This window comes from Saccopteryx leptura, chromosome 4 (genome assembly GCF_036850995.1).
Source record: "Saccopteryx leptura isolate mSacLep1 chromosome 4, mSacLep1_pri_phased_curated, whole genome shotgun sequence".
Lineage (NCBI taxonomy): Eukaryota > Metazoa > Chordata > Mammalia > Chiroptera > Emballonuridae > Saccopteryx > Saccopteryx leptura.
In genome coordinates, this window is record NC_089506.1 from 19718085 (window position 1) to 19741302 (window position 23218).

Below are 23218 nucleotides of genomic sequence, written 5' to 3' on the forward strand. Positions count from 1 at the left end.
GGGAGGCAGAGAGATAGACTCTCAAATGTGCCCAACCGGATCCACTCGGCATGCCCACTAGGGGGCAATGCTCTGCCCATCTGGGGCATTGTTCCATTAAAACAGGAGCCATTCTAGCGCCTGAGGTGGAGGCCATTGAGTCATCCTCAGTTCCCGGTTCAACTTTGCTCCAGCGGAGCTTGGCTGTGGGAGGGGAAGAGAGAAGTAGAGAGAAAGGTGAGGATGAAAGGTGCAGAAGCAGATGGGTGCTTCTCCTGTGTGCCCTGGCCAGGAATCAAACACAAGACATACACAGGCTGGGCCAACACTCTACCGCTGAGCCAACCAGCAAGGGCCTACAGAAAAATATTTTAAAGCTACTTGATTTTAAAAATATTTAAATCTTCAAATGGAATATACAAATGATTTATGAAATAATGTTTTCATCTTGTTTAGACTCGTCTTGGAAAATAAGAATCCTGTTTTTTATTACTCTTAATGTTAAGAAAGTCATCTGCACACTCAATATATTTAAAACAACTTAATTCAGAATATCTACTATAATAAAGTGAGGAATTTAGAATGATAAAAAGGTAACAGAAATGGAGAAATGCACATGATGGGGGATATATACATCCATGCAGAGAGAATTCTTGTTTATCTCTCCTAATGTTGCTCTGGGAATTAACACATGTAGAGCATTTTCAACACATTTAATATATTTGAACATATTTAATGTATAAAAACACATTTTAAAATATTTAACACATTCAAAACAATTAGAATAGAGTGTTTACATTGTAGCTTCTTGAAACTTGTTTGGAGGTTCTAGCAGGGGAGCGCAGCTACTCGTATACCCTTGACCGAAGAACGGTCCTCTCCTCTAGCGGGGAAGGTCGTCCTCTTCGACCGAGCGCGCAGCTTCGGGAGGGACGCACATGGAGTGGTGAGGGAGAAAGGGGACACCCGCCTAGCCAGCCAGATCAGCCGAATCAACCCTGGCGATCAATGGGGTGACAGATGTCGCAGCCAGATCGCCCTCACATCGCTTCTCGGCCTTTTGGCTAAGATCAAGTGTAGTACATTGTAGCTGCTTAGTAAATTGTGGTTTTCATCTTATAGTTACCACTTAGTTAATAGATCATAAAAATATGGACACATATATTCATAAAATAATAATGCTATCACATCTATAATCAATTCTTATGAATTTTAAGGTTTATTACCAAAATGATATTTATTTTTTTAAGTTCTGCGTCTATTTTCATGGACTATTCTTTGTGATGTGGCTGGTCAGTAGTATTGTTTGGGAACCAGAAGGGTCTTTCATTCTCTCATTACTTTACTCTAGGAGCAGTTTGATGGTCCCGCCTCTCTCTCTCTCTGTCTCTCTCTGTCTCTCTCTCTCTCTCTCTCTTATTCTCTCTCCCTCTCTACCTGCCTCTCTCAAAAACAAAACAAAAAACATAAAGAAACAAAAGCAAAGACTGAGGTTGGTCTGGTGTGTTATTTCTTCACTTTTTTATATAAACCACAATGATTATTTGATTTTAACTAAAGATTTGAATGGTAAGAGTTCAGACTTCTCTGAGGCTATAGTCTCTGAACCCTTGGGTTAAGTTGATAGGAAGAAGGAATGTCCATATTGCTTCCATCCATACATTTACTTCAGAAAGCCAGGAGGCCCTGACTATAGCCCATAAATGGTGGCACCCAGCTAGGAAGAGCAATCATTCAAAAGAAAGGTGACTTGAATGAATAGAATGGTGAAGTAAGCCTAATAAATGTGCTTGGGACACAGGCTTATTTCCAGAACTAATTCCAATATTATCATGAACAAATAAAGTAAATATTATGACATTTTACATGGTTATAATAATGACATTTTGTTGTAATGTTATACTTAGTGTGATACCCTTTGAGATTTCATGAAATAGTATTAGTATCAGCACAATTCTAGATACATCTCCTGAATGTTTACAAATCAAACCCATCTGAGTCAATAGGATATTTAATACAAAGAATATTTATTTTCATTACCATTTATTGATCATCTAGTTATATAAACAAAAAGGTAAACTCTGAAAATAAAGAAAATAAATTAGGCACATGACCTTTACCTTAAGGAGCTTATATTGTAGTGCAGGAGATAGAAGTGTTAACAAATAGTGATAATAAAGAAAACTACTAAAGTAGAGGTTTAAGGAGAGTGTTGTGGGAAAGGAAAGAAGGAAGCATGCATGGAGGGCCTCTAGAAATAATTTTTAGTATTATCCTACATTTCTATCACAACTTAGTTCGGCCTGAATGTCTTTTGTAGAATTGCCGGTCTCTGCCAATACTTACTGAAATCTAAACAGGGAGCATTCCCTTTTTAATATTTATGTCAAAGTTGAACACATTTTTCCAAAAATATCTAAAAATTTATGTGATTATTTCTTTTGAACTACACATTTATGAATTTATATTGAGCCTGGTCTTAATACAGTAAGCTGGAGTTATCCTGACTTTGCCCCAGACTTATTATTTATATCCTTGTTTCTTTCTTAGCTATGTCCTATACATTGCCGAGTAGCATCTGCAGAGGATACGGGCTGCTCCTGCAATTTTATTTGTAAAGCATTTGCTGTAGTTATGAACTGTCAGGGCACTTGACAGAGCTTTATTGGACGTGAATTTTATGAATAGAGATCATGCATCTGATATAGAAATTTATGTGAATCTTATTTTATCTCAAATTTTTTATCTGTTTTTATTTTCTTACATGGTCAATTATTCATGAATAAAGGCTTAGCAAGAGTCATTATGGCACATAAGGGCTTATAATTGTTGTGAGTTTATGAAAAGAAGACTTATTGTAAGTGATGATAAAAGACTGTTCCTTTTTTTAAAATTTATAATTTTAATTTGTGTTTACATAGATAAATTCAAATGTCCCACTGAATATATCTTTGTCAGACGTATTGGTTAATATGTTCTCCCAGTGTTTGGGTTGTCTTTTTACTTTGTAATGGTATCTTTTACTGCACAGCAGTAAAAGACTGTTCCTTTGCACTTTCTACTTGTGGAGGCAAGTGAACCTGCTCCAGAATTTTATGAAAAAAAAATAGCTGATACTTTAAAAAGCCAATTAGTAGAGTCACATAATTATTCATTTGGATTTATATCCCACTTAGTCAGTTTGTCTGCTAATGTTTTCAATAACAACATATAGAAGTGCTGTTGAATGTGAAAATCAATGCTTAGCAGAGATCAACAAAACCATAGCCACAAACAAACAGCAAACTAGAATTATTTTTAATTAGGTCAAACAACAGTTTAAATACTATTTTACCAACTCCATCAAAGAAATTTTTTTAAAAAGGTGAGTCAATAGCTAATACAAATGATTCAAGACAAAAAAAAATTCACTGGAAACATATATATATATATATATAGTGATAAATATATATATCACTAAATATAATTTGAATAATTAATGTGAATAAGGCACTAAAATATCAAAAGTCATTGTGAAATTCAACATAATATTAAGGTTTTAAATGCCAAATTTTTAAACACAACCTTTATATATTCTACAATTGTAGATATGTAGCTCAAAAAATATTGTTCAATAATTTTTTCTTCAAATATTTATTGGACCCCTCTACATGTCAGACATTATTCTATGCTCCCTGAATGCATCTGTATGTGAACCAAAGAAACTTGCACTCACAAAACTTAGACTTAATTGAGGCAGAAGTGAATACAATATAAACAATAAGTATATACCATTATGTAGGGTGGGGCTCAAGTACGTTTACAGTTGTTCATATGAAAAATAACATAATTAATAATAATACAAGGCTAAACTCTAATTTTCACATACAACTGTAAAGCTACTTTTGCTCTGTGTGTGTGTGTGTGTGTGTGTGTGTGTGTGTAGCATCTTGAATGTATTATTTGTTATGGGAAAAAAATGAGAATGTGAAGTAGGTTAAAAGAATCAGAAATGACAGTGATGAGAAGGGGAAGATGGCAATTCTAAGTGAGGGGATCACTCTGGGCATCATTAGGACCTATTATTTCAGATATTAGGAGTACATCAGGCTGATATTAAAGTAATATATTTTTCAAGGGGTATAAGAATAATCAAATTAGGCACTGGCTTCAAATAATATTTTCTCTCTTTGAGGTCCTCAAGATGTTATTAAAGATAAAATGTCTGTTATATTAGGTAGAAATTTCACTACAAACCTGAATGCAGAAATCTGTTGACACAGGCTGATTTAAAAAAAAAAAAAAGATTTTTTTTTTAATAGTTAGGTCGCCCCAAATAGAAACAATGATAAGGTGGGCTTCATCTATGTCTATTTTAATACTAAACAAGAGTTTTTATTTATTTATTTGAGAGAGAGAAAGAGAGAGTGAGAAACATTAATTTCTTGTTCTACATATTTATACTTTCCTTGGTTGATTCTTTTATATTCCCTGACCAGGACTCAAAACTACAACCTTGGCATATCAGGACAACACTCTAACCAAATTAGCTACCTGGCCAGGGCTAAACCAGATTTATATGCAAGAGTAGAGTGGTTTTTGTCTTTGCCTTCCCATGCCAGATCAACACAATTATGGAGAAAGTTAGGCCTATCTATCCAGAAAAATAGTTCTATGCTTAGCCGTCACATAGGGCAAGAGATAGAAAGAGAACTCAGGGTCGAGTCCATTCTGCTCTGCCATTTTGAATTATGAGAAAAAGGAAGTCACAAGAAATGGTATGCCCTAGTTTAGTGTTTCAGTAACTAAGACTGTGACTCATTATGGCATTCCATAATTTTATCAGCCAGTCCAGGGAGTGGTCTATGGGGGTAAATGATCATATTCAGGAATCTGACTTATTTTAAAGGGGTTGGGAAGGTGGAAGGGACTTGAGACTCTTTAGAGATGAAGAAATATCAATAATGCATGTAGAGTATGCATATTTGAAAGTATTTCTTCTCCATTGCTATTTCAACATGTGTCTTATAGATAAAACACAGTAAGTCTCTTAATCTTGTTTTTATTTTATTCTTAACAAAAACTACCAAAAGTAAAAGAGATTTCTATAAAAATATGTACATCTTATAGACATGTATTATTTTATATAAAAGTTTAGATGTGTGGGGCAAGGATGATGTTGGTTAAGCTCTGAAAGCACATTGCTTAATAACAGAAACACATGAATGCAGAATTTTAAGAAAAGAGGAAGTAGTTTCTTTGCTGAATATAATATGAAAAATAAGTAAGGTAGGGCATGGAGAAAGCAGGTCAAGTATAGGGTTCAAGATATAATCCATTACCAGATAAATGCACACTAGAGTAGCCCAGAAATTTGCCTCCAAGATTGATGGTAACTAATGTGGAAATGGAAATGGTCCAGTTTACACAATTGAGGGTTTTCATAAAATGAAAAAAGTCCAATTGCTGACAAGTGCAACTATTATAAAAAATAATAACATACACCTACCATTTCAGATAACGGTTACATAGGTCACCCTGGACTGTCGTTTTTCTTAAACATAAAATAGACCTTAATTTTTTTTTAAGATTTTTTTTTAGAAAGAGGAGAGGAGAGAGAAAGAGAGAGAGAGAGAGAGAGAGAGAGAGAGAGAGGAGGTTGGCAGGTGTGGTTAGCATCAACTGGTAGTAGTTGCTTCTTGTCTGTGCCTTGACTGGGCAGTCCCATGACTTCAAACTGAAGACCTCAGCATTCCAGTTGGATGCTTTATCCACTGCACCACCACAGGTTAGGCCTGATTTTGTTTTTTATTCTTTGACATAGGATATTTTTACATTTGACTTCAACCCTCATCTCTTTAGTGAAATTTAACTCATTTGAATCTCAACTGAACTATAATCTCTCAATAACATTTTCTCTTTTGCTTTGTTTCCAAATTCTTTTAACATTTCTATAATTCAGTTTGCCTTCTGGCACATTTAATAACATGATTTATTTCACTAATTGATTCATTTGACAAATATTTATTGAGTATGTCATATATCCCAGGCAATATTTTAGTTGCTGACAATATAATGATGTACCAGAGAGTCCTTACTCTCATAGAACTTATAGTCAGGTGGGGCTATACAATTAATAAATCACTTATTGCAATAAGTGCAGATGACTGTAAGTAACTTAAAGAAAAATAATTCTAGGGATGTAAAGCAGGCATCGGAAATATAACTAATAATATTGTAATAACTAACTATGTATAATGTCAGGGGGGTTTTAGACTTAATGGGAGTGTACCTGATATTAATATATTGAATGTCAACTGTAATTGAAAATTTAAAAGCCTGACGAGGTGATGGTACAGTCAATATAGCATTAGCTTAGGACTCTGAGGACCCAGGTTTGAAACCCAAGCTTGCTGGCTTAAGCATGGGCTCACCAGCTTGAACGTGGGGTCACTGGCTTGAGTGTGGGATCAAAGACATGAATCTAAGGTCACGGGCTTGAGCCCAAGGTTGCTGACTTGAAGCCCAAGGTCACTGGCTTGAGCCTAAGGGCTCAGACTTGAGCAAAGAGTCATTAGCTCAGCTGGAACCCCCCATCTAGACACATATAAGAAAGCAATCAGTGAACTATGGGTTGGTGCTTCTCATCTCTCTTCCTTCCTGTCTGTCTGTCTCTCTTTTTCTGTGCTAATAAAAAAATAAAAATAAATTTTAAAATAAGCACCATGTAGTATACAGATGATGTATCATAGAATTACACAAAGAAGCCTATATAATCTTATTAACCATTGTCACTCCAATAAAACTAATTTCAAATAAATAAATAACATAAAATGGAAAGTGAAAAAAAAAGAATAATAGAATATAGGAAATTCAGTTAAAATTGACCTAAGCAAAAATAAAAATATACATATATAATTTTTAATTTTTATTTAACTTATAAAAGTGGCATTGATTAGTCTAATAATATAAGTTTCAAATGTGCAATTTTATAATACGTCGTCTTTATATTGTATTTCGTGTTCACCACCCAAAGTTAAGTCTCCTTTCATCACCATTTATTTCCCGTTTACCATCCTCTGGCTGTCTCCAGCCCCCTTTCCTCTTATGATCACCATACCGTTGTCTGTGTATATGAAATTTGCTTTTGCTCAATCTCTTCACCTCTTTTACCTAGCCCCTCATTTCCCTTCTCCTCTGACAGCTGTCAGTGTGTACTCTGTCTATGAGTCTGTTTCTATTTTGTACTTTAGATTCCATATATAAGTGAGATTACATGGTACTTATCTTTCTCTGACTAGCTTGGTTCACGTAGCATAAAATTCTCCAGGCCTGTCCATGCGGTTGCAGAAGTTAAGCTTTCCTTCTTTTTTATGGCCCAATCGTATTCCACTGTGTAAATGTACCACAGCTTTTTTTATTCCCTCATTTATGTGGACACGTGGGCTGCTTCCAAATTTTGGCAATAGTAAATAATACTACAATATAATGAACATCAGGGTGTATATATTCTTTCAAATTAGTGTTTTGGGTTTCTTCAAGTGTATTCTCAAAAGTGAGATCACTGGGTCATAAGGCAGTTCCATGAAGGAAACTTCATACTGTTTGTTTTCCACAGTGGCTGCACCAGTCTGCATTCCCATCAGCAGTGCATGAGGGTTCCCTTTTCTCCACATCCTCACCAGCACTTGTTGTTTATTGATTTATTGAAGATAGGCATTCTTACAAATGTGAGGTGATATCTCATTGTGGCTCTAATTTGCATTTCTTTTATGGTTAGTGACATTGAACATCTTTTCCTATGGCCATTGGCCATCTGTCCTCTCTGGAGAAGTATCAGTTCAATTCCTTAGCCCATTTTTTTTATTTATTTATTCATTTTTTTAGAGAAGAGAGGGAGAGACAGAGAGAGAGAGAGAGAGAGAGAGAGAGAGAGAGGAAAGACAGAGAGAGAAAAGGGGGGAGGAGCTGGAAGCATCAACTCCCATATGTGCCTTGACCAGGCAAGCCCAGGGTTTTGAACCGGCGACCTCAGCATTTCCAGGTCGACGCTTTATCCACTGCGCCACCACAGGTCAGGTCTTGGCCCATTTTTTAAAAAATTAGTTTGTGTGTTTGTTTTCGGTATTGAGTTGTATTTATCAAAATGTACACATTTAAAAATTATAAGTATGGCTAACTTCATTTGATCAAGTAGCATAAGAAATGTTACCAATGCATTTACGAATATACTATATAGCTGTTTGAAGTACCACTCAATAGGTGCAATTTAATGACCAGCATAGGAATCATTTAGTTCAAATAGGAGAAATCTCAACTAACATCAATAAGTTATAATGATCCATGCAACTAAAAGGTCCAGAGGAACATTATTGTTGTTGTTATTCAGAATTTTCATTATGTTGCTAAATAGTCTTTTCATCTTTATCCTCTTTGTGCTTGAAATTTTCCTTCATTGTAGCAAAATATTGACAATATTTCTACTATGTCCTAAAAGCTTGTCAGGTTCATATGCTTGGCTCATCTCAGAACCAGACCCTCTTGTCAGGCAGTACCACACCCTGACTGTCTGGGGTCAATCAAACCTTCATAACCGCTTCTGTTAAATGGAAAAGAGTGGGGAAGGAAATTAGGGACAACTAATTAATGACCACAGTGTTCATGTTTGAAATTTGGAAACATTGGTAGGGTATTTTAGATGCTAATATCTGTGATGTGTAAATGTTGTGTGGGATATTTAGAGTCATTAGATTACACTGCCTATGTTGTCTTTATGATATGTTTATCGTTATGTTAAATGTATTGTATATTAAGTAATGGACTGTACCTTTTTATTTTTTACCAGAATGCAGATATTACTTAAGGAAATATTCAAAATAACACTGGTTATTGGACTTAATAAATGTTCTTTTTTTCTAGTGAACCCTACTACTGATTCTTTTCAGTGCATAGTAGCTATTTTAAGAGGTCACTGATGCTTAAGTTGTCTTCTATAAAATCTGTCTTTTGCTAATTTACTAAATTGCCTAAAGAGAAAAAAATGTCTATCATTGATCTGTGCTCAAAGTTTATGTTCATGATCTAAAACACCATATAAAAAGATACCAGGAACAATAAATTGAACTTTTTAATTTGCATAATTTTTTCTTATCTTTTACATACACACACACACACACACACACACACACACACACACACACACAAGAAATTTCTTACTTGGGATTAGCAATGTCCAGGAAAACTATAATGGGAAAAAATTTTTAATTTTTTCCAACCCCCTTTTCTTGGCCATTACTTCTTTCCCTAACTTCATTGAGATACAATTCACAGAGAACACTGTAAGTTTAAGGTAAATGGTGACTTGATACATTTATATATTACAAAATAATAACCACCATAACATTAGTTTACAGAGGCATCATGATCAATAATTTCCACTTCAGTTTTGTTGTGAGAACATTTAAGACCTACTCCCTTAGCAACTTACAAATATATAATAAATGCTTATTAATTATAATCACTATATTATGCATTAAATCCTCAGAATATATAACTGGGAAATTGTACCTTTGACCCATGTCTACCTATTTTGTTCACTCCTCAGCCTCTGGTCATCCCCATTCTACTCTACGTTTCTAAAAATTTACCTTTTAAAGATTCCATATAAAAGATGAAAAAGTTTTTATCCTTCTTTGTCTCACTTGTTTCACTTAATTTAATATGCTCAAGGTCCATCCATGCTATTACAAATGACAGGATTTCTTCTCTCTCATGGCTAAAAAGTATTCTATTATGTATAATCTCACATTTCCTTTTATCTATTTATACATTGAAGAATGTTTAGGTTGTTTTCATGTAATTGCTATTATAAAAAATGCTGTAATAAATATAGGGATACCAATATATCATTGAAATTCTGTATCAGTTTTTTGGGATAGATACCCAGACAATTTCTGGGTCATATTGTAACTCTACTCTTATTTTTTGAGGACATCTATACTATTTTCCATAGTAGCTGTAACAATTTTAACTTCCATCAGCAATGCACATGGGCTTCTTTTTGTCCACAGGCTCAGCTACACTTGTTATCGCTTGTCCCCTTGATAGTAGCCTTTCTAACAGGTGTGAAGTGATGTCACATTATGGTTTTGACTCTACACAGTAAAAGAAAAATCTACACAACAAAACAGCAGCCTGTAAAATGGGAGAAAATATTTACAAACAATATACCTGATAAGAAGTAAATGACCAAATATATATAAAGAAATCATATAACTCAATAAAAATTACCGAAAGCCAAAATTGTCAGTTAAAACCAAAAAATACAGTCAAAATAATGAGCTGAGCACCTGAACAGACATTTTTCCAATAATACATACAAATAGTCAATGAGTACTTGAAAAGACACTCAATATCACTAATCATCTGTGTTGCTAGTTCTATTCCTGTGGTCAGATTTTGAAATCTCTTGGGTAGTGATCTTTGACTTCCTGTTCATCTTTCTGTTATTACACAAAGAAAAAGATTTTTATGTAACAACTCACCTGTGGAACTTCCACAAGGCTGCTGATTTATAAACTTGTTTATCTAAAGATAATAACTCACTAGTGCTTTGTATGCTCAGAAATATTTGTCTTGGACTCAGTGTATCTTCCATAGATCTGACTTTTTGAAACTTTTCAATAAACCCACTCAGTCCTGATAAGTGACTGCCAAGTATTTGCATTTTGCATACATTTCACAGAGTGTAGATAAGGAAGAGGGGAATAATATGGATGTGTGATGTTGAGTATATTTTCAGGTACCTGTTGGCCTTCTGCATATTTTCTTTGAAAGAATGTCTAGCAGTAAATTAATGGGAAATTATGTTCAGTGAAACTGTTTTGGATAACATTTTATACTGTCTGTAAAATAGGGATTCTCATAACGTATGGAAGAAGGAGAGTTTGGGGTTTGCAATATAATGAACATATTAGTAGGAATTATTCTATTTCAATTAGAAAGTATTCTTTTTATTAAATTTATTGGGGTGACATTATCTAATAAAATTATATAGAGTTCAAGTGTACAATTCAATAATACATTTATTCTTAAAGAAATAAAGTGATTATAATGTATATTTTTTCTACCTTCAAGAAAATCCATGCTGTGAGGTCATAGCTGACTAGTAAGCAAATTTAAACTCTTGTATTCAAACTATATTAAAGCACATACAGTTTCCTATTAATAAAATACATAGTTTCACGGTTTTAGGTAATTGCTTATTGGAAAATAACCTTTAAATATTTATTCTTATTAGTAAGCAGACTTAGGTCGAAATTCAACTTTATGATAAAAAGGTAAAGAATAAATATACATTTACTTTACAATATTAGGTAACTAAAATACAGATACATTCTTACCTCTTCTTTATCTATCTAAGCTAAAGATAATGGCTTACTGCTGCTTTGAATTCTTAGGAGTATTTATGTCAGTAAACATATTCACTTTTCATTAACTAACTTCACATTTATGGAGTATAATTTTGCTAAGGATGAATCAAAGTATTCAAAGTATGTGTTTGAAAAATTATTCTTTAATTTGAGGTACAAATAAATTGATAATTTTTCTTGTCTACATTTCATTCCTTATATTTCCTGTACTATGAACAGAGGGCATGACTTGATTTTTTCTATATTATTCTTGTTCACTGAACGGATGCTATAGCTGCTTAAATATTTCTCTTAACTACATAGGTGAATGTAAAAAAAATGACAACATGTGTGACCAGGTGGTGGTACAGTGGATAGAGTGTCTTCCTGGTACACTGAGGGCTCAGCTTGCAAACCCAAGGTCGCCAGCTTGAAGGCAGTCTCATCTGGCTTCAGTGGGGGCTCACCAGCTTGAGGAGGGGATCATAGATATGACTTCATGGTCGCTGGCTTGAAGCCCAACGTCACTGGCTTAGGTTCAAGGTTGCTGGCTTGAGCAAAGGATTACTGTCTTAGTTGGAGCTTCTTGGTCAAGGCACCGATAAGAAACAATTAATGATCAACTGACGTAATAATACTATGAGTTGATACTTCTCATCTCTCTCCCTTCCTGTCTGTCTGTCTCTTTCTCTCTCACATAAAAAAAATAAACAAAAAAAGAAGAAAAATTACAACTTGCACAATTAGACTAAATAATAATTGAGTTTTAAAGTTGATAATTTTGCAAAACCAATGTCAATTACTGGTGTGTGTGTGTGTGTGTGTGTGTGTGTGTGCCTCTGTGCTTGAGAATTGTAATTTAAGAAATTTATTGTGACTATTCACCTGTGCTGTCAGTATTAAACATCTCCACAGATGGATCATTAGGAAAACTACAGATGGTTTATTTGAATTGCATGTTTAGATTGATAGTTTAGTGTATAAACTTTAGGCCCATGTTTCATCTCTAGAATAAATGAATATTTATAAAGTTAAATAAAGTTCTTCTCTAAATGCAGTTATTCAGTTATCATTTTAATATTGTCGCAATCGGAGATCAAATAAATATTTATTGTATTTGTGTATTCTGTATGTTTAAGTCTAAGCAGATAAGAATATTTAAATTTTGAAACAAGTGTATGTAACTATTGCAACAACTTCAGAAAAAGTTTTTTATTTTTAATTGAGTTAAAAGAGTTTATATTGATAGTATTCTACTTCTATGACTGTTGAATTAAGTTTTACCAACATGCTCTGGCTGGTGCTCAGTCCATGGAGTGTCGTCCTGGCAAGCTGAGGTCACAAGTTCCATATCCAGTCAGAGTACAAACAAGAAGCAATCAATGAGTGCACAACTAAATGGAACAATGAATTAATGCTTCTTTCTCTTTCTCTCTCTCTCAAATTAATGGGAAATTTTTAAAAAAATAAGCTTTACCAATATAATTAAACCTTTATTTTTCATAGTGATTTGAATTTATTTAATGATTCATGTTGTTCAAAAATTAACTGCGCTCTGCATTTAATTTTCTTTCAGACATGGTTTTAGAAAAGTCATTTTGGAATATATCTGTGTTTTGTATCTGTGCACAAAGGTCTTAACATGGTTTATTGTCAAACAATTCTGGCAATAATATAAAAAGAATTTATTTAAGTTATACATTTTTCAGATGATACACTTGGCAGTTTTGTGAAATAATAGCATGTTAATGTTTTAATGAAAATGATTATTAGTTATGACACATAAAATATATTCTGGAGAGGCTACAATGCTTAAAATATTTTTTTGAAACTTAATGCTTAGCCATTACAAAATATGAAGAGATTATATTATCATATAGATAGAAGAGAGATAGAATAGAATGAAACAATATATGCAAGGGGCTTTAAAAGCTTCCCTTGTGAGGATCTGCTACAAATGCAAAACTCACAGTTAAATGGGTTGCTTAGTTCCTGGTTAATGTGGTTCAAAGTGTGGGTTTAATTTTAGTAGATATCAGTTATGTAACACTGGTCATTTCTCAGAAAACAGTGTGGTCAAAAGAAGGGTGCAGGCCCTGGCCGGTTGGCTCAGTGGTAGAGCGTCGGCCTGGCGTGCAGGAGTCCCGGGTTCGATTCCCGGCCAAGGCACACAGGAGAAGCGCCCATCTGCTTCTCCACCCCTCCCCCTCTCCTTCCTCTCTCTCTCTCTTCCCCTCCCGCAGCCAAGGCTCCATTGGAGCAAAGTTGGCCCGGGCGCTGACCATGGCTCTGTGGCCTCTGCCTCAGGTGCTAGAATGGCTCTGATTGCGGCAGAGCGATGCCCCAGATGGGCAGAGCATCGCCCCCTGGTGGGCAAGCCAGGTGGATCCCGGTCGGGCGCATGCGGGTGTCTGTCTTCTGAGTGCCCCCCACCCCGGTTCCAACTTCGGAAAAATACAAAAAAAAAAAAAAAAAAAGAAGGGTGCAACACAGAATAAGTACATTCTCACTTTTGCTCAGAAAGAAAGAAAACAATTCTGAGCCATTGTCATTGAACAGTAATTCACACCAGCTTTAGATTTATACAAAACCAGGTTTTAAGTTCCATTTTGCTTTTGGCTGTAAGTTACCAAGAAAACTTTTGTTCCTTCTTCTGTTTTCGAGGTAAAACAGTTTAAGGCAAAATAATAAGTACGTATATAATTTAAGATACCAATTATTTTTATGACAGGTTTTACTGATGTATGGTGCATGTTGTAGTATTAATTATTTTCATGCTTTATTCTGAATTATCCATGCCATCTAAAGATTATTGGCAAATAAAAATAAAATGTATTTAGAAAGTGAATGGACCCCTGACTTACTTAGTACATGCCTTTATATCTACCTGATACTTTTGCATTGCTCATTTTTTTTTTATTTCTATTCATAAAGTCCTCAGATCATATCAGGGTAAAAAAGAGGAGATGATAATGCTCAAATGAAATATATAATTTCATTCCCCGATATGATCCAAAGTATGGCGCAAGTGCTCCAGTAACCCCAGAACAACTAAGAAAGCACAGAGTGGACTAACACTAACCGTGTGGCACCCCAGGAACCCAAGTTGTGCCTCTGTCAGCTCTCAATTAGTGCAGCTCCACACTGAGAAGGAGATTTAAAAACAATAGGACATCATTAGTGGACATTCATAGTACAATATTTTGCCAACCTACCAAATGTCTGTTTATGAGCCATCCACAGGGTCCCACTGAAAAAGAAAGCAATTTGTTAGCCCTGTGAAACTTGGGGCACAGGGATGAGATTATAAAGCAAAAGGGAGGAAAAGACCACACACTCCTTCCTACCCATCGATGGATCTGTGTTCCTTAAGAGAGCTTGACATGGGGTAGTGCAGTCAGTTAAATGACTTAAGGATCCTTCTCTGGAATTAACAATTTGAAGAAATCCAACTATCTTGGTTAAAAGGTAAGCATTTTAATATAAGTCCAAATCTTTGATTTGAATAATTTTATAATGTCTTCCAAAAGATATTTTAAAATCACTAAATCTAGAATCAAAGACGAGGAGGGGGTTAAAAGTGGCCTCTAGAAGCAGTGTAAAGAGGATGGCTTTAATCCCTTTCCTTCTTTATCAGTTTCTAACTGCTAAATTTAACCCACTGACAAAAGATACAGAAAGGATTTACTCTGCAATGGGCCCTAAGGATGTGCTTGTAAAATAAACCAGGGAGACTACTTCCATATGCAGAGGGTACTTATTATGTGTGAACGCAGGCATGCTTCCTTTTTCTGTGGTACAGAAATGTTATGCTGTAGTAAAATTAAATGTGAAATTGTGATACCACTTTACTGAATAAAAATGAAAGTGCTACAACACTCTCTTATGATAAGCATTCCCTCTAGAGCATGAACAGAGATCACATCAGACTCTTCTTTCCTCTTCCTTTTTTTGTTGACAGTCTTTGCTAGTAAGGAGATTAATTTTGAATAATACTATCAGTATCATTGTTGAGGATTTTGTTGCTCATTATATGCATGGCTGTACAGAAATGGAACTGTTTTCTAAAAAGAACACTAATACAAAAAATAAATAAATGCATAAAAATAAAAGGAGTACTAACACAAGGAAAAGGAGCACTATATTAAAAATAAATATGATTGGTTAGTTTTAGAGTGTTTAGTATTAGATTTTGATGGTATATAATATCAAGCTGTTGTATAATTTTTGAGTTCATTAACAAAGGGAAATAGAAATATGTAATCTCTAATTGTGTAAATGGTTGGCTAGAATATTTATTATCTCAATATATAATATTAGTTAGTGTCTTTGTGTGGGGGGGATGTATTCTGAAGATGCTTATAAGTCATATAAAATCTCTGAAGAATTAATTGGTTTTGATTTTATTTTTCTATGTAGACAAATTTATTGAATGTGAATAAGTGCAATTAATAATTTAATTACTCATTTTTGGGTAATATACTATTAATTATTTGTTTTTACGTAATTACTTTTTATGCTATAACTTTCTTTGAAGATGCTATATTCTATTTAGGTATAATTTACCCCTTATCACATGGTTCTTAAATCTTATTGCACAATTTAGAAATTAGAATTTCTAAATTTCCCTAAAGAGTCAACTTACACCCCCCCAAAAATAATGAGCAAGCTATCAAAGATTTTTCAGAAAAAGAGATAAAGATAGAAGACACTCTACAGTCCTCAGCTAACAAATTTAATGCCCTCACAATACATGTACATTCTCTAAAGTCTCTCGTCTACCCTCTAACCACCACTGTTTGTGGTTGCAGTAGTTGCTGATATTTACACCTCGAGGACCTTCCTCCCAGAAAGATCTTACCTGGTCAAGTATCCTATATATTGTTAAAGCATTTCGACCTAGCCAACATCTTGTCTGCCTTCCACCCTTCTTTCATTTTCAGACTCACTTCAGAAAAACAAACAAACAGGGTTTACGTTTTTGTTTGTATGTTTGTCTTTTGTTAATAGGGCCATCTTCTTTAGAAAGCAGTTTAACAACCACTTTTTATTACCATTGCATGTCCCTGGGATGCCTTCATTACTCTCCACCATTTTGACTCTCCATTAAAGGAAGAAATATTAATGAACAAAATATTCATAGTCTGTTAAATCGAAATGGTCCTTAGAAAGTCAGGTAAACTGCAAATCTTCAGAGATGTCAAAGGAAAATAAAGAGTATCAGGGCAGTAAATGCAGAGCAAATTTTATGAATTAACAACACTGCTCCTAAAGAAGACTGATGGTGAAAAGGATTATTAGTTAAATGTCCCAAGTTTCACTGTTGAGGAAAAGAAAACATTATTTCAGTTGGGTGGGTGTAGCTGAGTAGTTGACATGACTAATTTACTTTTTATTTGATATATTTGATGTTACAATTTATAATTTAAAGTGTAGAACATGATACTTAGATACATTTACATATTATGATAGTTGCCATTGAGTCAATATTTTTCACTTTATATTATTATAGTGGAGCATTATTGACTATATTCATCATACTATTCATTAGATCTCGATGACATTATTCACTAATACTTTGTACCCATCACTCTCATTTCCCCATCCTCTTTTCCTTGTTAGTTGACATTTTACTCTCTGTTTTTATAACAGGTTTGATTTTGTTTGATTTTGCATATAAGAGATGTCATACATTACTTGTCTTTTCTGTTGGACTTAACTCAGCATAATGTGCTCACAGCCCATCCATGTTGTAACAAATCTTTCTTTCACATGGTTGAACATTCCATTGTGTGATATGCCACATCTTTTTGTCTTTTCATCCATCAGTGGGCATTTGGGTTGTTTCCATATATTGGCTATTATAAATAAAGCTGCGATAAACATGGGTAGATGTACCTGTATCTCATTAAAATCTTGTTCTCATGTCTTTCGAGTATGTACCCAGAACTAGAATTGCTAGATTGTATGGCAGATCTATTTTTAATTATTTGAGAAAACTCTATATTATTTTATTTCATATTATTTATTTATTTTTAAGTAAATTTATTAGAATGATACTGGTTAACATAATTAGACTGCTTTTAGGTGCCATTTGAACCTCCATATTCTTTTCAATGGTGATTAGACTAATTCATGTTACCCCCAACAGCGTATAAGTGTTCTCTTTTTATCGCAACCACTCTCAAAGATTCTCTTTCCCTTCCATTTATGGACTGAATTGTGCCCCCCGCCCAAGCTTTACAAGATAGAATCCCAATCCACAGGACTTTAGAATGTGACTGTATTTGAAGGTAGGTTCTCTGTAAATAGGTAATGATGTTAGCATGAGATCTTTAGGGTATCCAGAATGACTTATGTTCTTATAAGAAGAGAAAATGTAGGAACAGACAGGTTCCTGTGGAAGTTTGTGTAAAGCCCCGAGGAGAAGTTGGCCATTTATCAGACAAAGAGAGAGGCCACTAAAGAAACCAACTCTGTCGATATTTTAGTCTTGGACTTCAAGTTTCTAGAATTATGAGAAAAGAAATTTCTGTTATTTAAGTCACCTAGTCTCTAGTAATTTATTATGGCAACCCTAGGGAACTAACATGGTACCTGAATCAGTAAGGACAAAATGCATGTCAGCTATTGGGGGAGGACTGTTTAATGCTAAAAAATATGGGATTTTCAATGACAACAAAAAATGCACAACTTCGGTAAGCCACTATCCGAAAGGTCACGTTACTTTGCTTCCATCTGACCATCTGTATCTGAAGCTTTGGTCTTATTGAAACTTGGAATATGTTTGTCCAAAATGAATTTACTCTGTACCTCTTCTGAGCAACAATATACAACTCTGAGAAACCTTTTGTCATCAAAGGAAACTAGCATTGATTTGTTTGCCCTCATAGCTACTTTGCTTTTGGAATGTTTTGAGAGAACTTACTTTGTTTAAATTAATGTAGAAGGCAATAACTGAGGTCAGATGTCAGATGTGTACAAGATTTGTCCAGATGATTACTTAGTAAATTATATGATGTCTAATCACTGGGCTGTACACCTGAAACTAATATAATATTTTATTTCAACTCTAATGGAAACATTAAAAATTATTTTTTTTTTTTTAAAAAAAAAGCTAAGCGTTAAAATACGTTGACAAAGACTGTTTAAAGAAAATTCATGTTGCCTGACCAGGTGGTGGCGCAGTGGATAGAGCATCAGACTGAGATGCCGAGGACCCAGGTTCGAGACTCCGAGGTTGTCAGCTTGAGCGCAGGTTCATCTGGTTTGAGCAAAAGCTCACCAGCTTGGACCCAAGGTTGCTGGCTCGAGCAAGGGGTTACTCGGTCTGCTGAAGGCCCGCAGTCAAGGCACATATGAGAAAGCAATCAATGAACAACTAAGGTGTCGCAATGTGTAATGAAAAACTAATGATTGATGTTTCTCATCTCTCCGTTCCTGTCTGTCTGTCCCTGTATATCCCTCTCTCTGACTCTCTGTCTCTGTTAAAAAATAAATAAATAAAAAAAAAAGAAAATTCATGTCTCTTAGGTATAATGATACAAATGCATACTTTGCACTGTATTGGCTGTGAAAGTTATAAGATTTTGAAGCCAAAAGACTAAGCAGTGGTTTATTTCAACTTCCACAAAATATGGCCAATGTTTTTACATTTCTGGCAGACAGCGATTTCAACAAGGGGAATGAATATTGTTTAGAAATGTATCAGTTAAGGCCCTTACAATTCTATATTGTGATCTGGAAATATTTAGATGAAGGCTTACATGCAGAGTAAAGAATGCATTCTGAGATGGGTTTTTCGCAATCAGGCTGCTTTTAGTCTTCGTGTTCATCTTCATGGATCGAGAGTTCCAGAATATGTAATGGACGTTCCTGCATGCCTCTGTGCCTTTGCCTGTGACGTTCACTCAGTGGGCATGGCTCTCCTCGTTCCTGCTGCCCTACCCCTGATACTCTCCTACTCCAGCTGATTGTTGTCAACTTGCCAGGTGCTTCAAGAGCACCAAGCAAAATATTTTCTCATTTGTGTTTCTATGACATGGTATATTAATATATTTATATTAATGTCATTCAGTAATTCAGAGAAAATTAACATCATCTACTTTGGGCCAGGCGCTATCCTAGGCACTAGTTATACATCTGGGAAAATATTAAAATCAATGTTTTTCCTTCATTTGCTCTCAAATAATTTTGTGGGCTACTCCAGCGTAGGGAATTTGTACCCCTGCCCTCAGTCTTTGTATCTCCTGTGAGTAATACTTATTGAGATAACTAAGTTTACTTACTATAGTTTTACTGTTCTGAACTTAACACTGTCTACTGTACGTCAACAAGATACTACTAAGTATTTGAAAAACCAAACCCCATTCCAATGCGTAGTTAAACAAAAGTTAGTTTATCAACACTTGATGTAATTATTTAGTGTTTTTAATGTTTTAGTCATGGTAAAATACATAGTACCTTTTTGATATAAGGGTGAGTGATGAGAAAATCCTTTAGTAAAACTATTTATTACCATTAAGTAGAATAGTAGACAGCTTTTATTATTAAATATCACATTTTCCAAACAGTTTATGTTGTAGAGGAAAGTGTTTGAAGAAGTTGATGATATATCACCTCTTTATATCTCTGTTCAAGTGGATGAGATTATAGTTCCTTGAATATTCCCTCGGTATTATTTATACATGAGGCATTTAGAAAAAAAACATGCTGGTTAAATAATTATGGAAGGTGTCATTGATATTAAAATCCCTGGGCTGTTAGTCCCTTAGGATGCCTCTTGGAAAATATCAAAAGATACTTGAGTATAAAAGTTTCAGACAAAGTATAGATGTTCTCATTGTTCTCTGTTTAAATTTAGAGATTCAAACAGTCTGACTTCTTATTGCTGGAGTTTTCTTACCATTTATTATTCAATGTTTGGAAGTCTATTTTATAGTCTTATGTATAACTTGTCTTCTCTTTTTATCATTCTGCCTCAACTCATATTCTAAAGAACTCAATCTTGATAAAGCAACATAATCTTGTCATACCCCTTTTTAACCAGTTACCACAGTCACAATGAATTTCGACATTTGCTGTTTCATTCAGTGAATTTGTGTCAGGGCCCTGGGATGTTTTCCTGTGACTTTTTGATCTGTAACAGCTTTCATGATTGCTGCTTGTTATTATGTCAAAGCCCTTTCAAGGGACATAAATGCTAAACATACTGGTTTAGAAAACTAGTTCAGCTTTTCCATTAACTGATTCATGGACTGAAGATAGGAAAGGATAAAATATCTTTTCAACGTGGGTTTATTCTCTGCTTTGATTCACTATCCAGACAAGTCAAAGGTGGAGAAAAATAAGAACGTCACAGGTATATGATGAACAAAATGTAATTCCAAAGCTTTGAAATTGCTTTTAATCAATTCTATTTTATAGCAAGATTTATAATTGAATTAAAATTAACCCTGAGGTTTGTGGCTTTTTACAAGAATATTCTTAAGGTGTGATTATTATTAAATTATCTATCACTCATGTTATCATATCTACATTTATATAAATGTGTTTAAAATGCTTTTGTAAACAAGGTTGTAATTACAAAAGGAGTGATGGATGTTGCCTATTTTAAGAATTAAAATCTTATAAAAGAAAGAAAAAATATTTGACAAAATGTTCAAATAGGGTAACTATTTATTTAAAATTAATGTCAGTGTATTATTTTTTTTTATTTGAATGGTACCCAGGATTTGTTTGAAAACAGGTATAGCAAACAGGCAGATATGAAAATTACTGTCACGAAAGACATGTTTATATTTACAGATTCATAAAAAGAAATCGAGCATTTCACGTAGGGTCAAGGCACCACCAGAGTTAGTCAGGAGGCAGGGCTGAGGGAAAACTTGGGCAAGACCCTTTATTGTGGTTACCATGGGGGAAAAAAATTAGTGACTGAAGTAGACTTAGTGAGTTTAATCTGGGATAGTCTGAATGACACTAGCAGGCTCTGGGTTCCAGAGTATATGCCCAGAGTGAGGCCTTTGCGAGCTAGACAAGGAATCTGTTAGGAATATAAGCTCAACATTGATTGCTTTATAAATCAAATGAATGCTTGAAGGTGTTGTTTACCATCTCTAGGATTTGGCTAGCCTTAGGTGGGGTGGTCTTCCAGGATCAAGAAGGACTTAGGTGTTAAAGCATCAGAAACCCATGATTAATGCATTTCTTATATTATAAACTCATGTACAACCAATTAAATCTACAGATAAGATTTTAGAACATGATATTCAAAGCATCACTGCTAGACCATTAATTATACTTTCAGTATAACAGACAATGTGATGCTTAGTGTCTTGTGCTTGAACTATAAAAAAGACACAGTTTAGAAAGAGTTATAGTTTATACAAACTTTTACACAAATTTTTGTTGGTCTTTCCCACAATCTTGTAGGTGTGTTTTTTCCCCACTTGATACAGAGAGACATATTGAAAGAAGTTAAGTAACTTGCCAGAATAGCTTTATCAGTATACGATTAAAGAACACCAATCATCTACTTCTTAGTCTCCTTGTCTGCCTTGTGCTCTGCTAGAATGCTCCTCTGGGGGAATGTGAGGTGTTTAACATGCAGGTTTTGACAGCTTCAGGTATGGATGAACTTGACCAGTTTCCTAATCACAAATAGGGCTTAGACAAGTTGAGACCATTTTGAACAATTTTTTCCCACTATTCTTTTACCTCTTCCATACAGAAATCATCATCTCCTTTAACTAATTTTTTTTCTTAGCTGCTATACTGAAATAAGAATGAGCGAGAGTAATGAAATTGATACTGAGGAGGGAGGGATCTGCAAATAGGAGGTCTGCCCTCAGATGCTAGTGTTCCTCAACAGGGTTGAGGGCTCTGGGCAAGTATGGGATTTAGGCTCTGAGTGAGAGAAAGAGAGAGAGAGAGAGAGAAAACAGTAAAGAAAGGAATAATCAGAATATACTCTGGTCTGCCACATTAAGGCCTAGATCAGAAACACTATTACTTGTATTACTTGTCATGGAAAAGCCCACCTATTTCTGCTTCAATCACAGTTATGCTAGAGAGTCATTTTAATTTTTTAAGCAGCCTAACTGCAGCTTAGTATCTTATTTCACATTTATGGTATCATGTATGGTGAACAGTCATGATATTTCATAAAGAAATATCAACATGATATGGAGTCAGAGACCTTCTAAATGTATTGAGGAGAAAGATTCAGGAGACTGTCTGCCAGAAGAGTACATCATAGAAAAAAAGACCACTCAGACTGGCTAAGCATTTCAGTTTTTCAATTTTTAATTGGAATTGAAGATTTTGTGCAAAGTAAAATTTAGTAAGAGATGGACCCAGAAGTAAAAGACGTGGAAATATGTAATATTTATAAAATATGTCATGTGTACACTAAAATGGAATTCTGGAGAGAAAAAAAAAACAGATCTAAGATGTGGTAAAAAATGATTAGTAAAATTCCATTTCTACAATTATTGTTGAAATAAATAAGAACAATATATTTACCTATTTTGTTAAGTGGTAAATATAATTATTAATTGCTTTTAAAATTAGTTCAGTTCCAATTCAACCAATATGTGATGGTCTTCTTTCTCAAAACAAGCACAAGCTCTATCAGGGGTCCCCAAACTTTTTACACAGGGGGCCAGTTCACTGTCCCTCAGATCATTGGAAGGCCACCACATACAGTACTCCAGTACACTGACCACCAATGCAAGAGGTGCCCATTCTAGAAATGCAGCGGGGGCCGGATAAGTGGCCTCAGGGGGCCTCATGCGGCCCGGGCCATAGTTTGGGGACACCTGCTAGGTGAGAGAGATACAGTGGTG

The 23218-nt window shown here is 34.7% G+C and overlaps 1 pseudogene; it reads left to right on the forward strand.

Annotated features, from left to right (window-relative positions):
• The first annotated feature begins 1023 nt into the window (after positions 1–1023).
• On the forward strand, positions 1024–1110 carry LOC136404551 (U2 spliceosomal RNA; annotated as a pseudogene).
• Positions 1111–23218: the final 22108 nt, after the last annotated feature.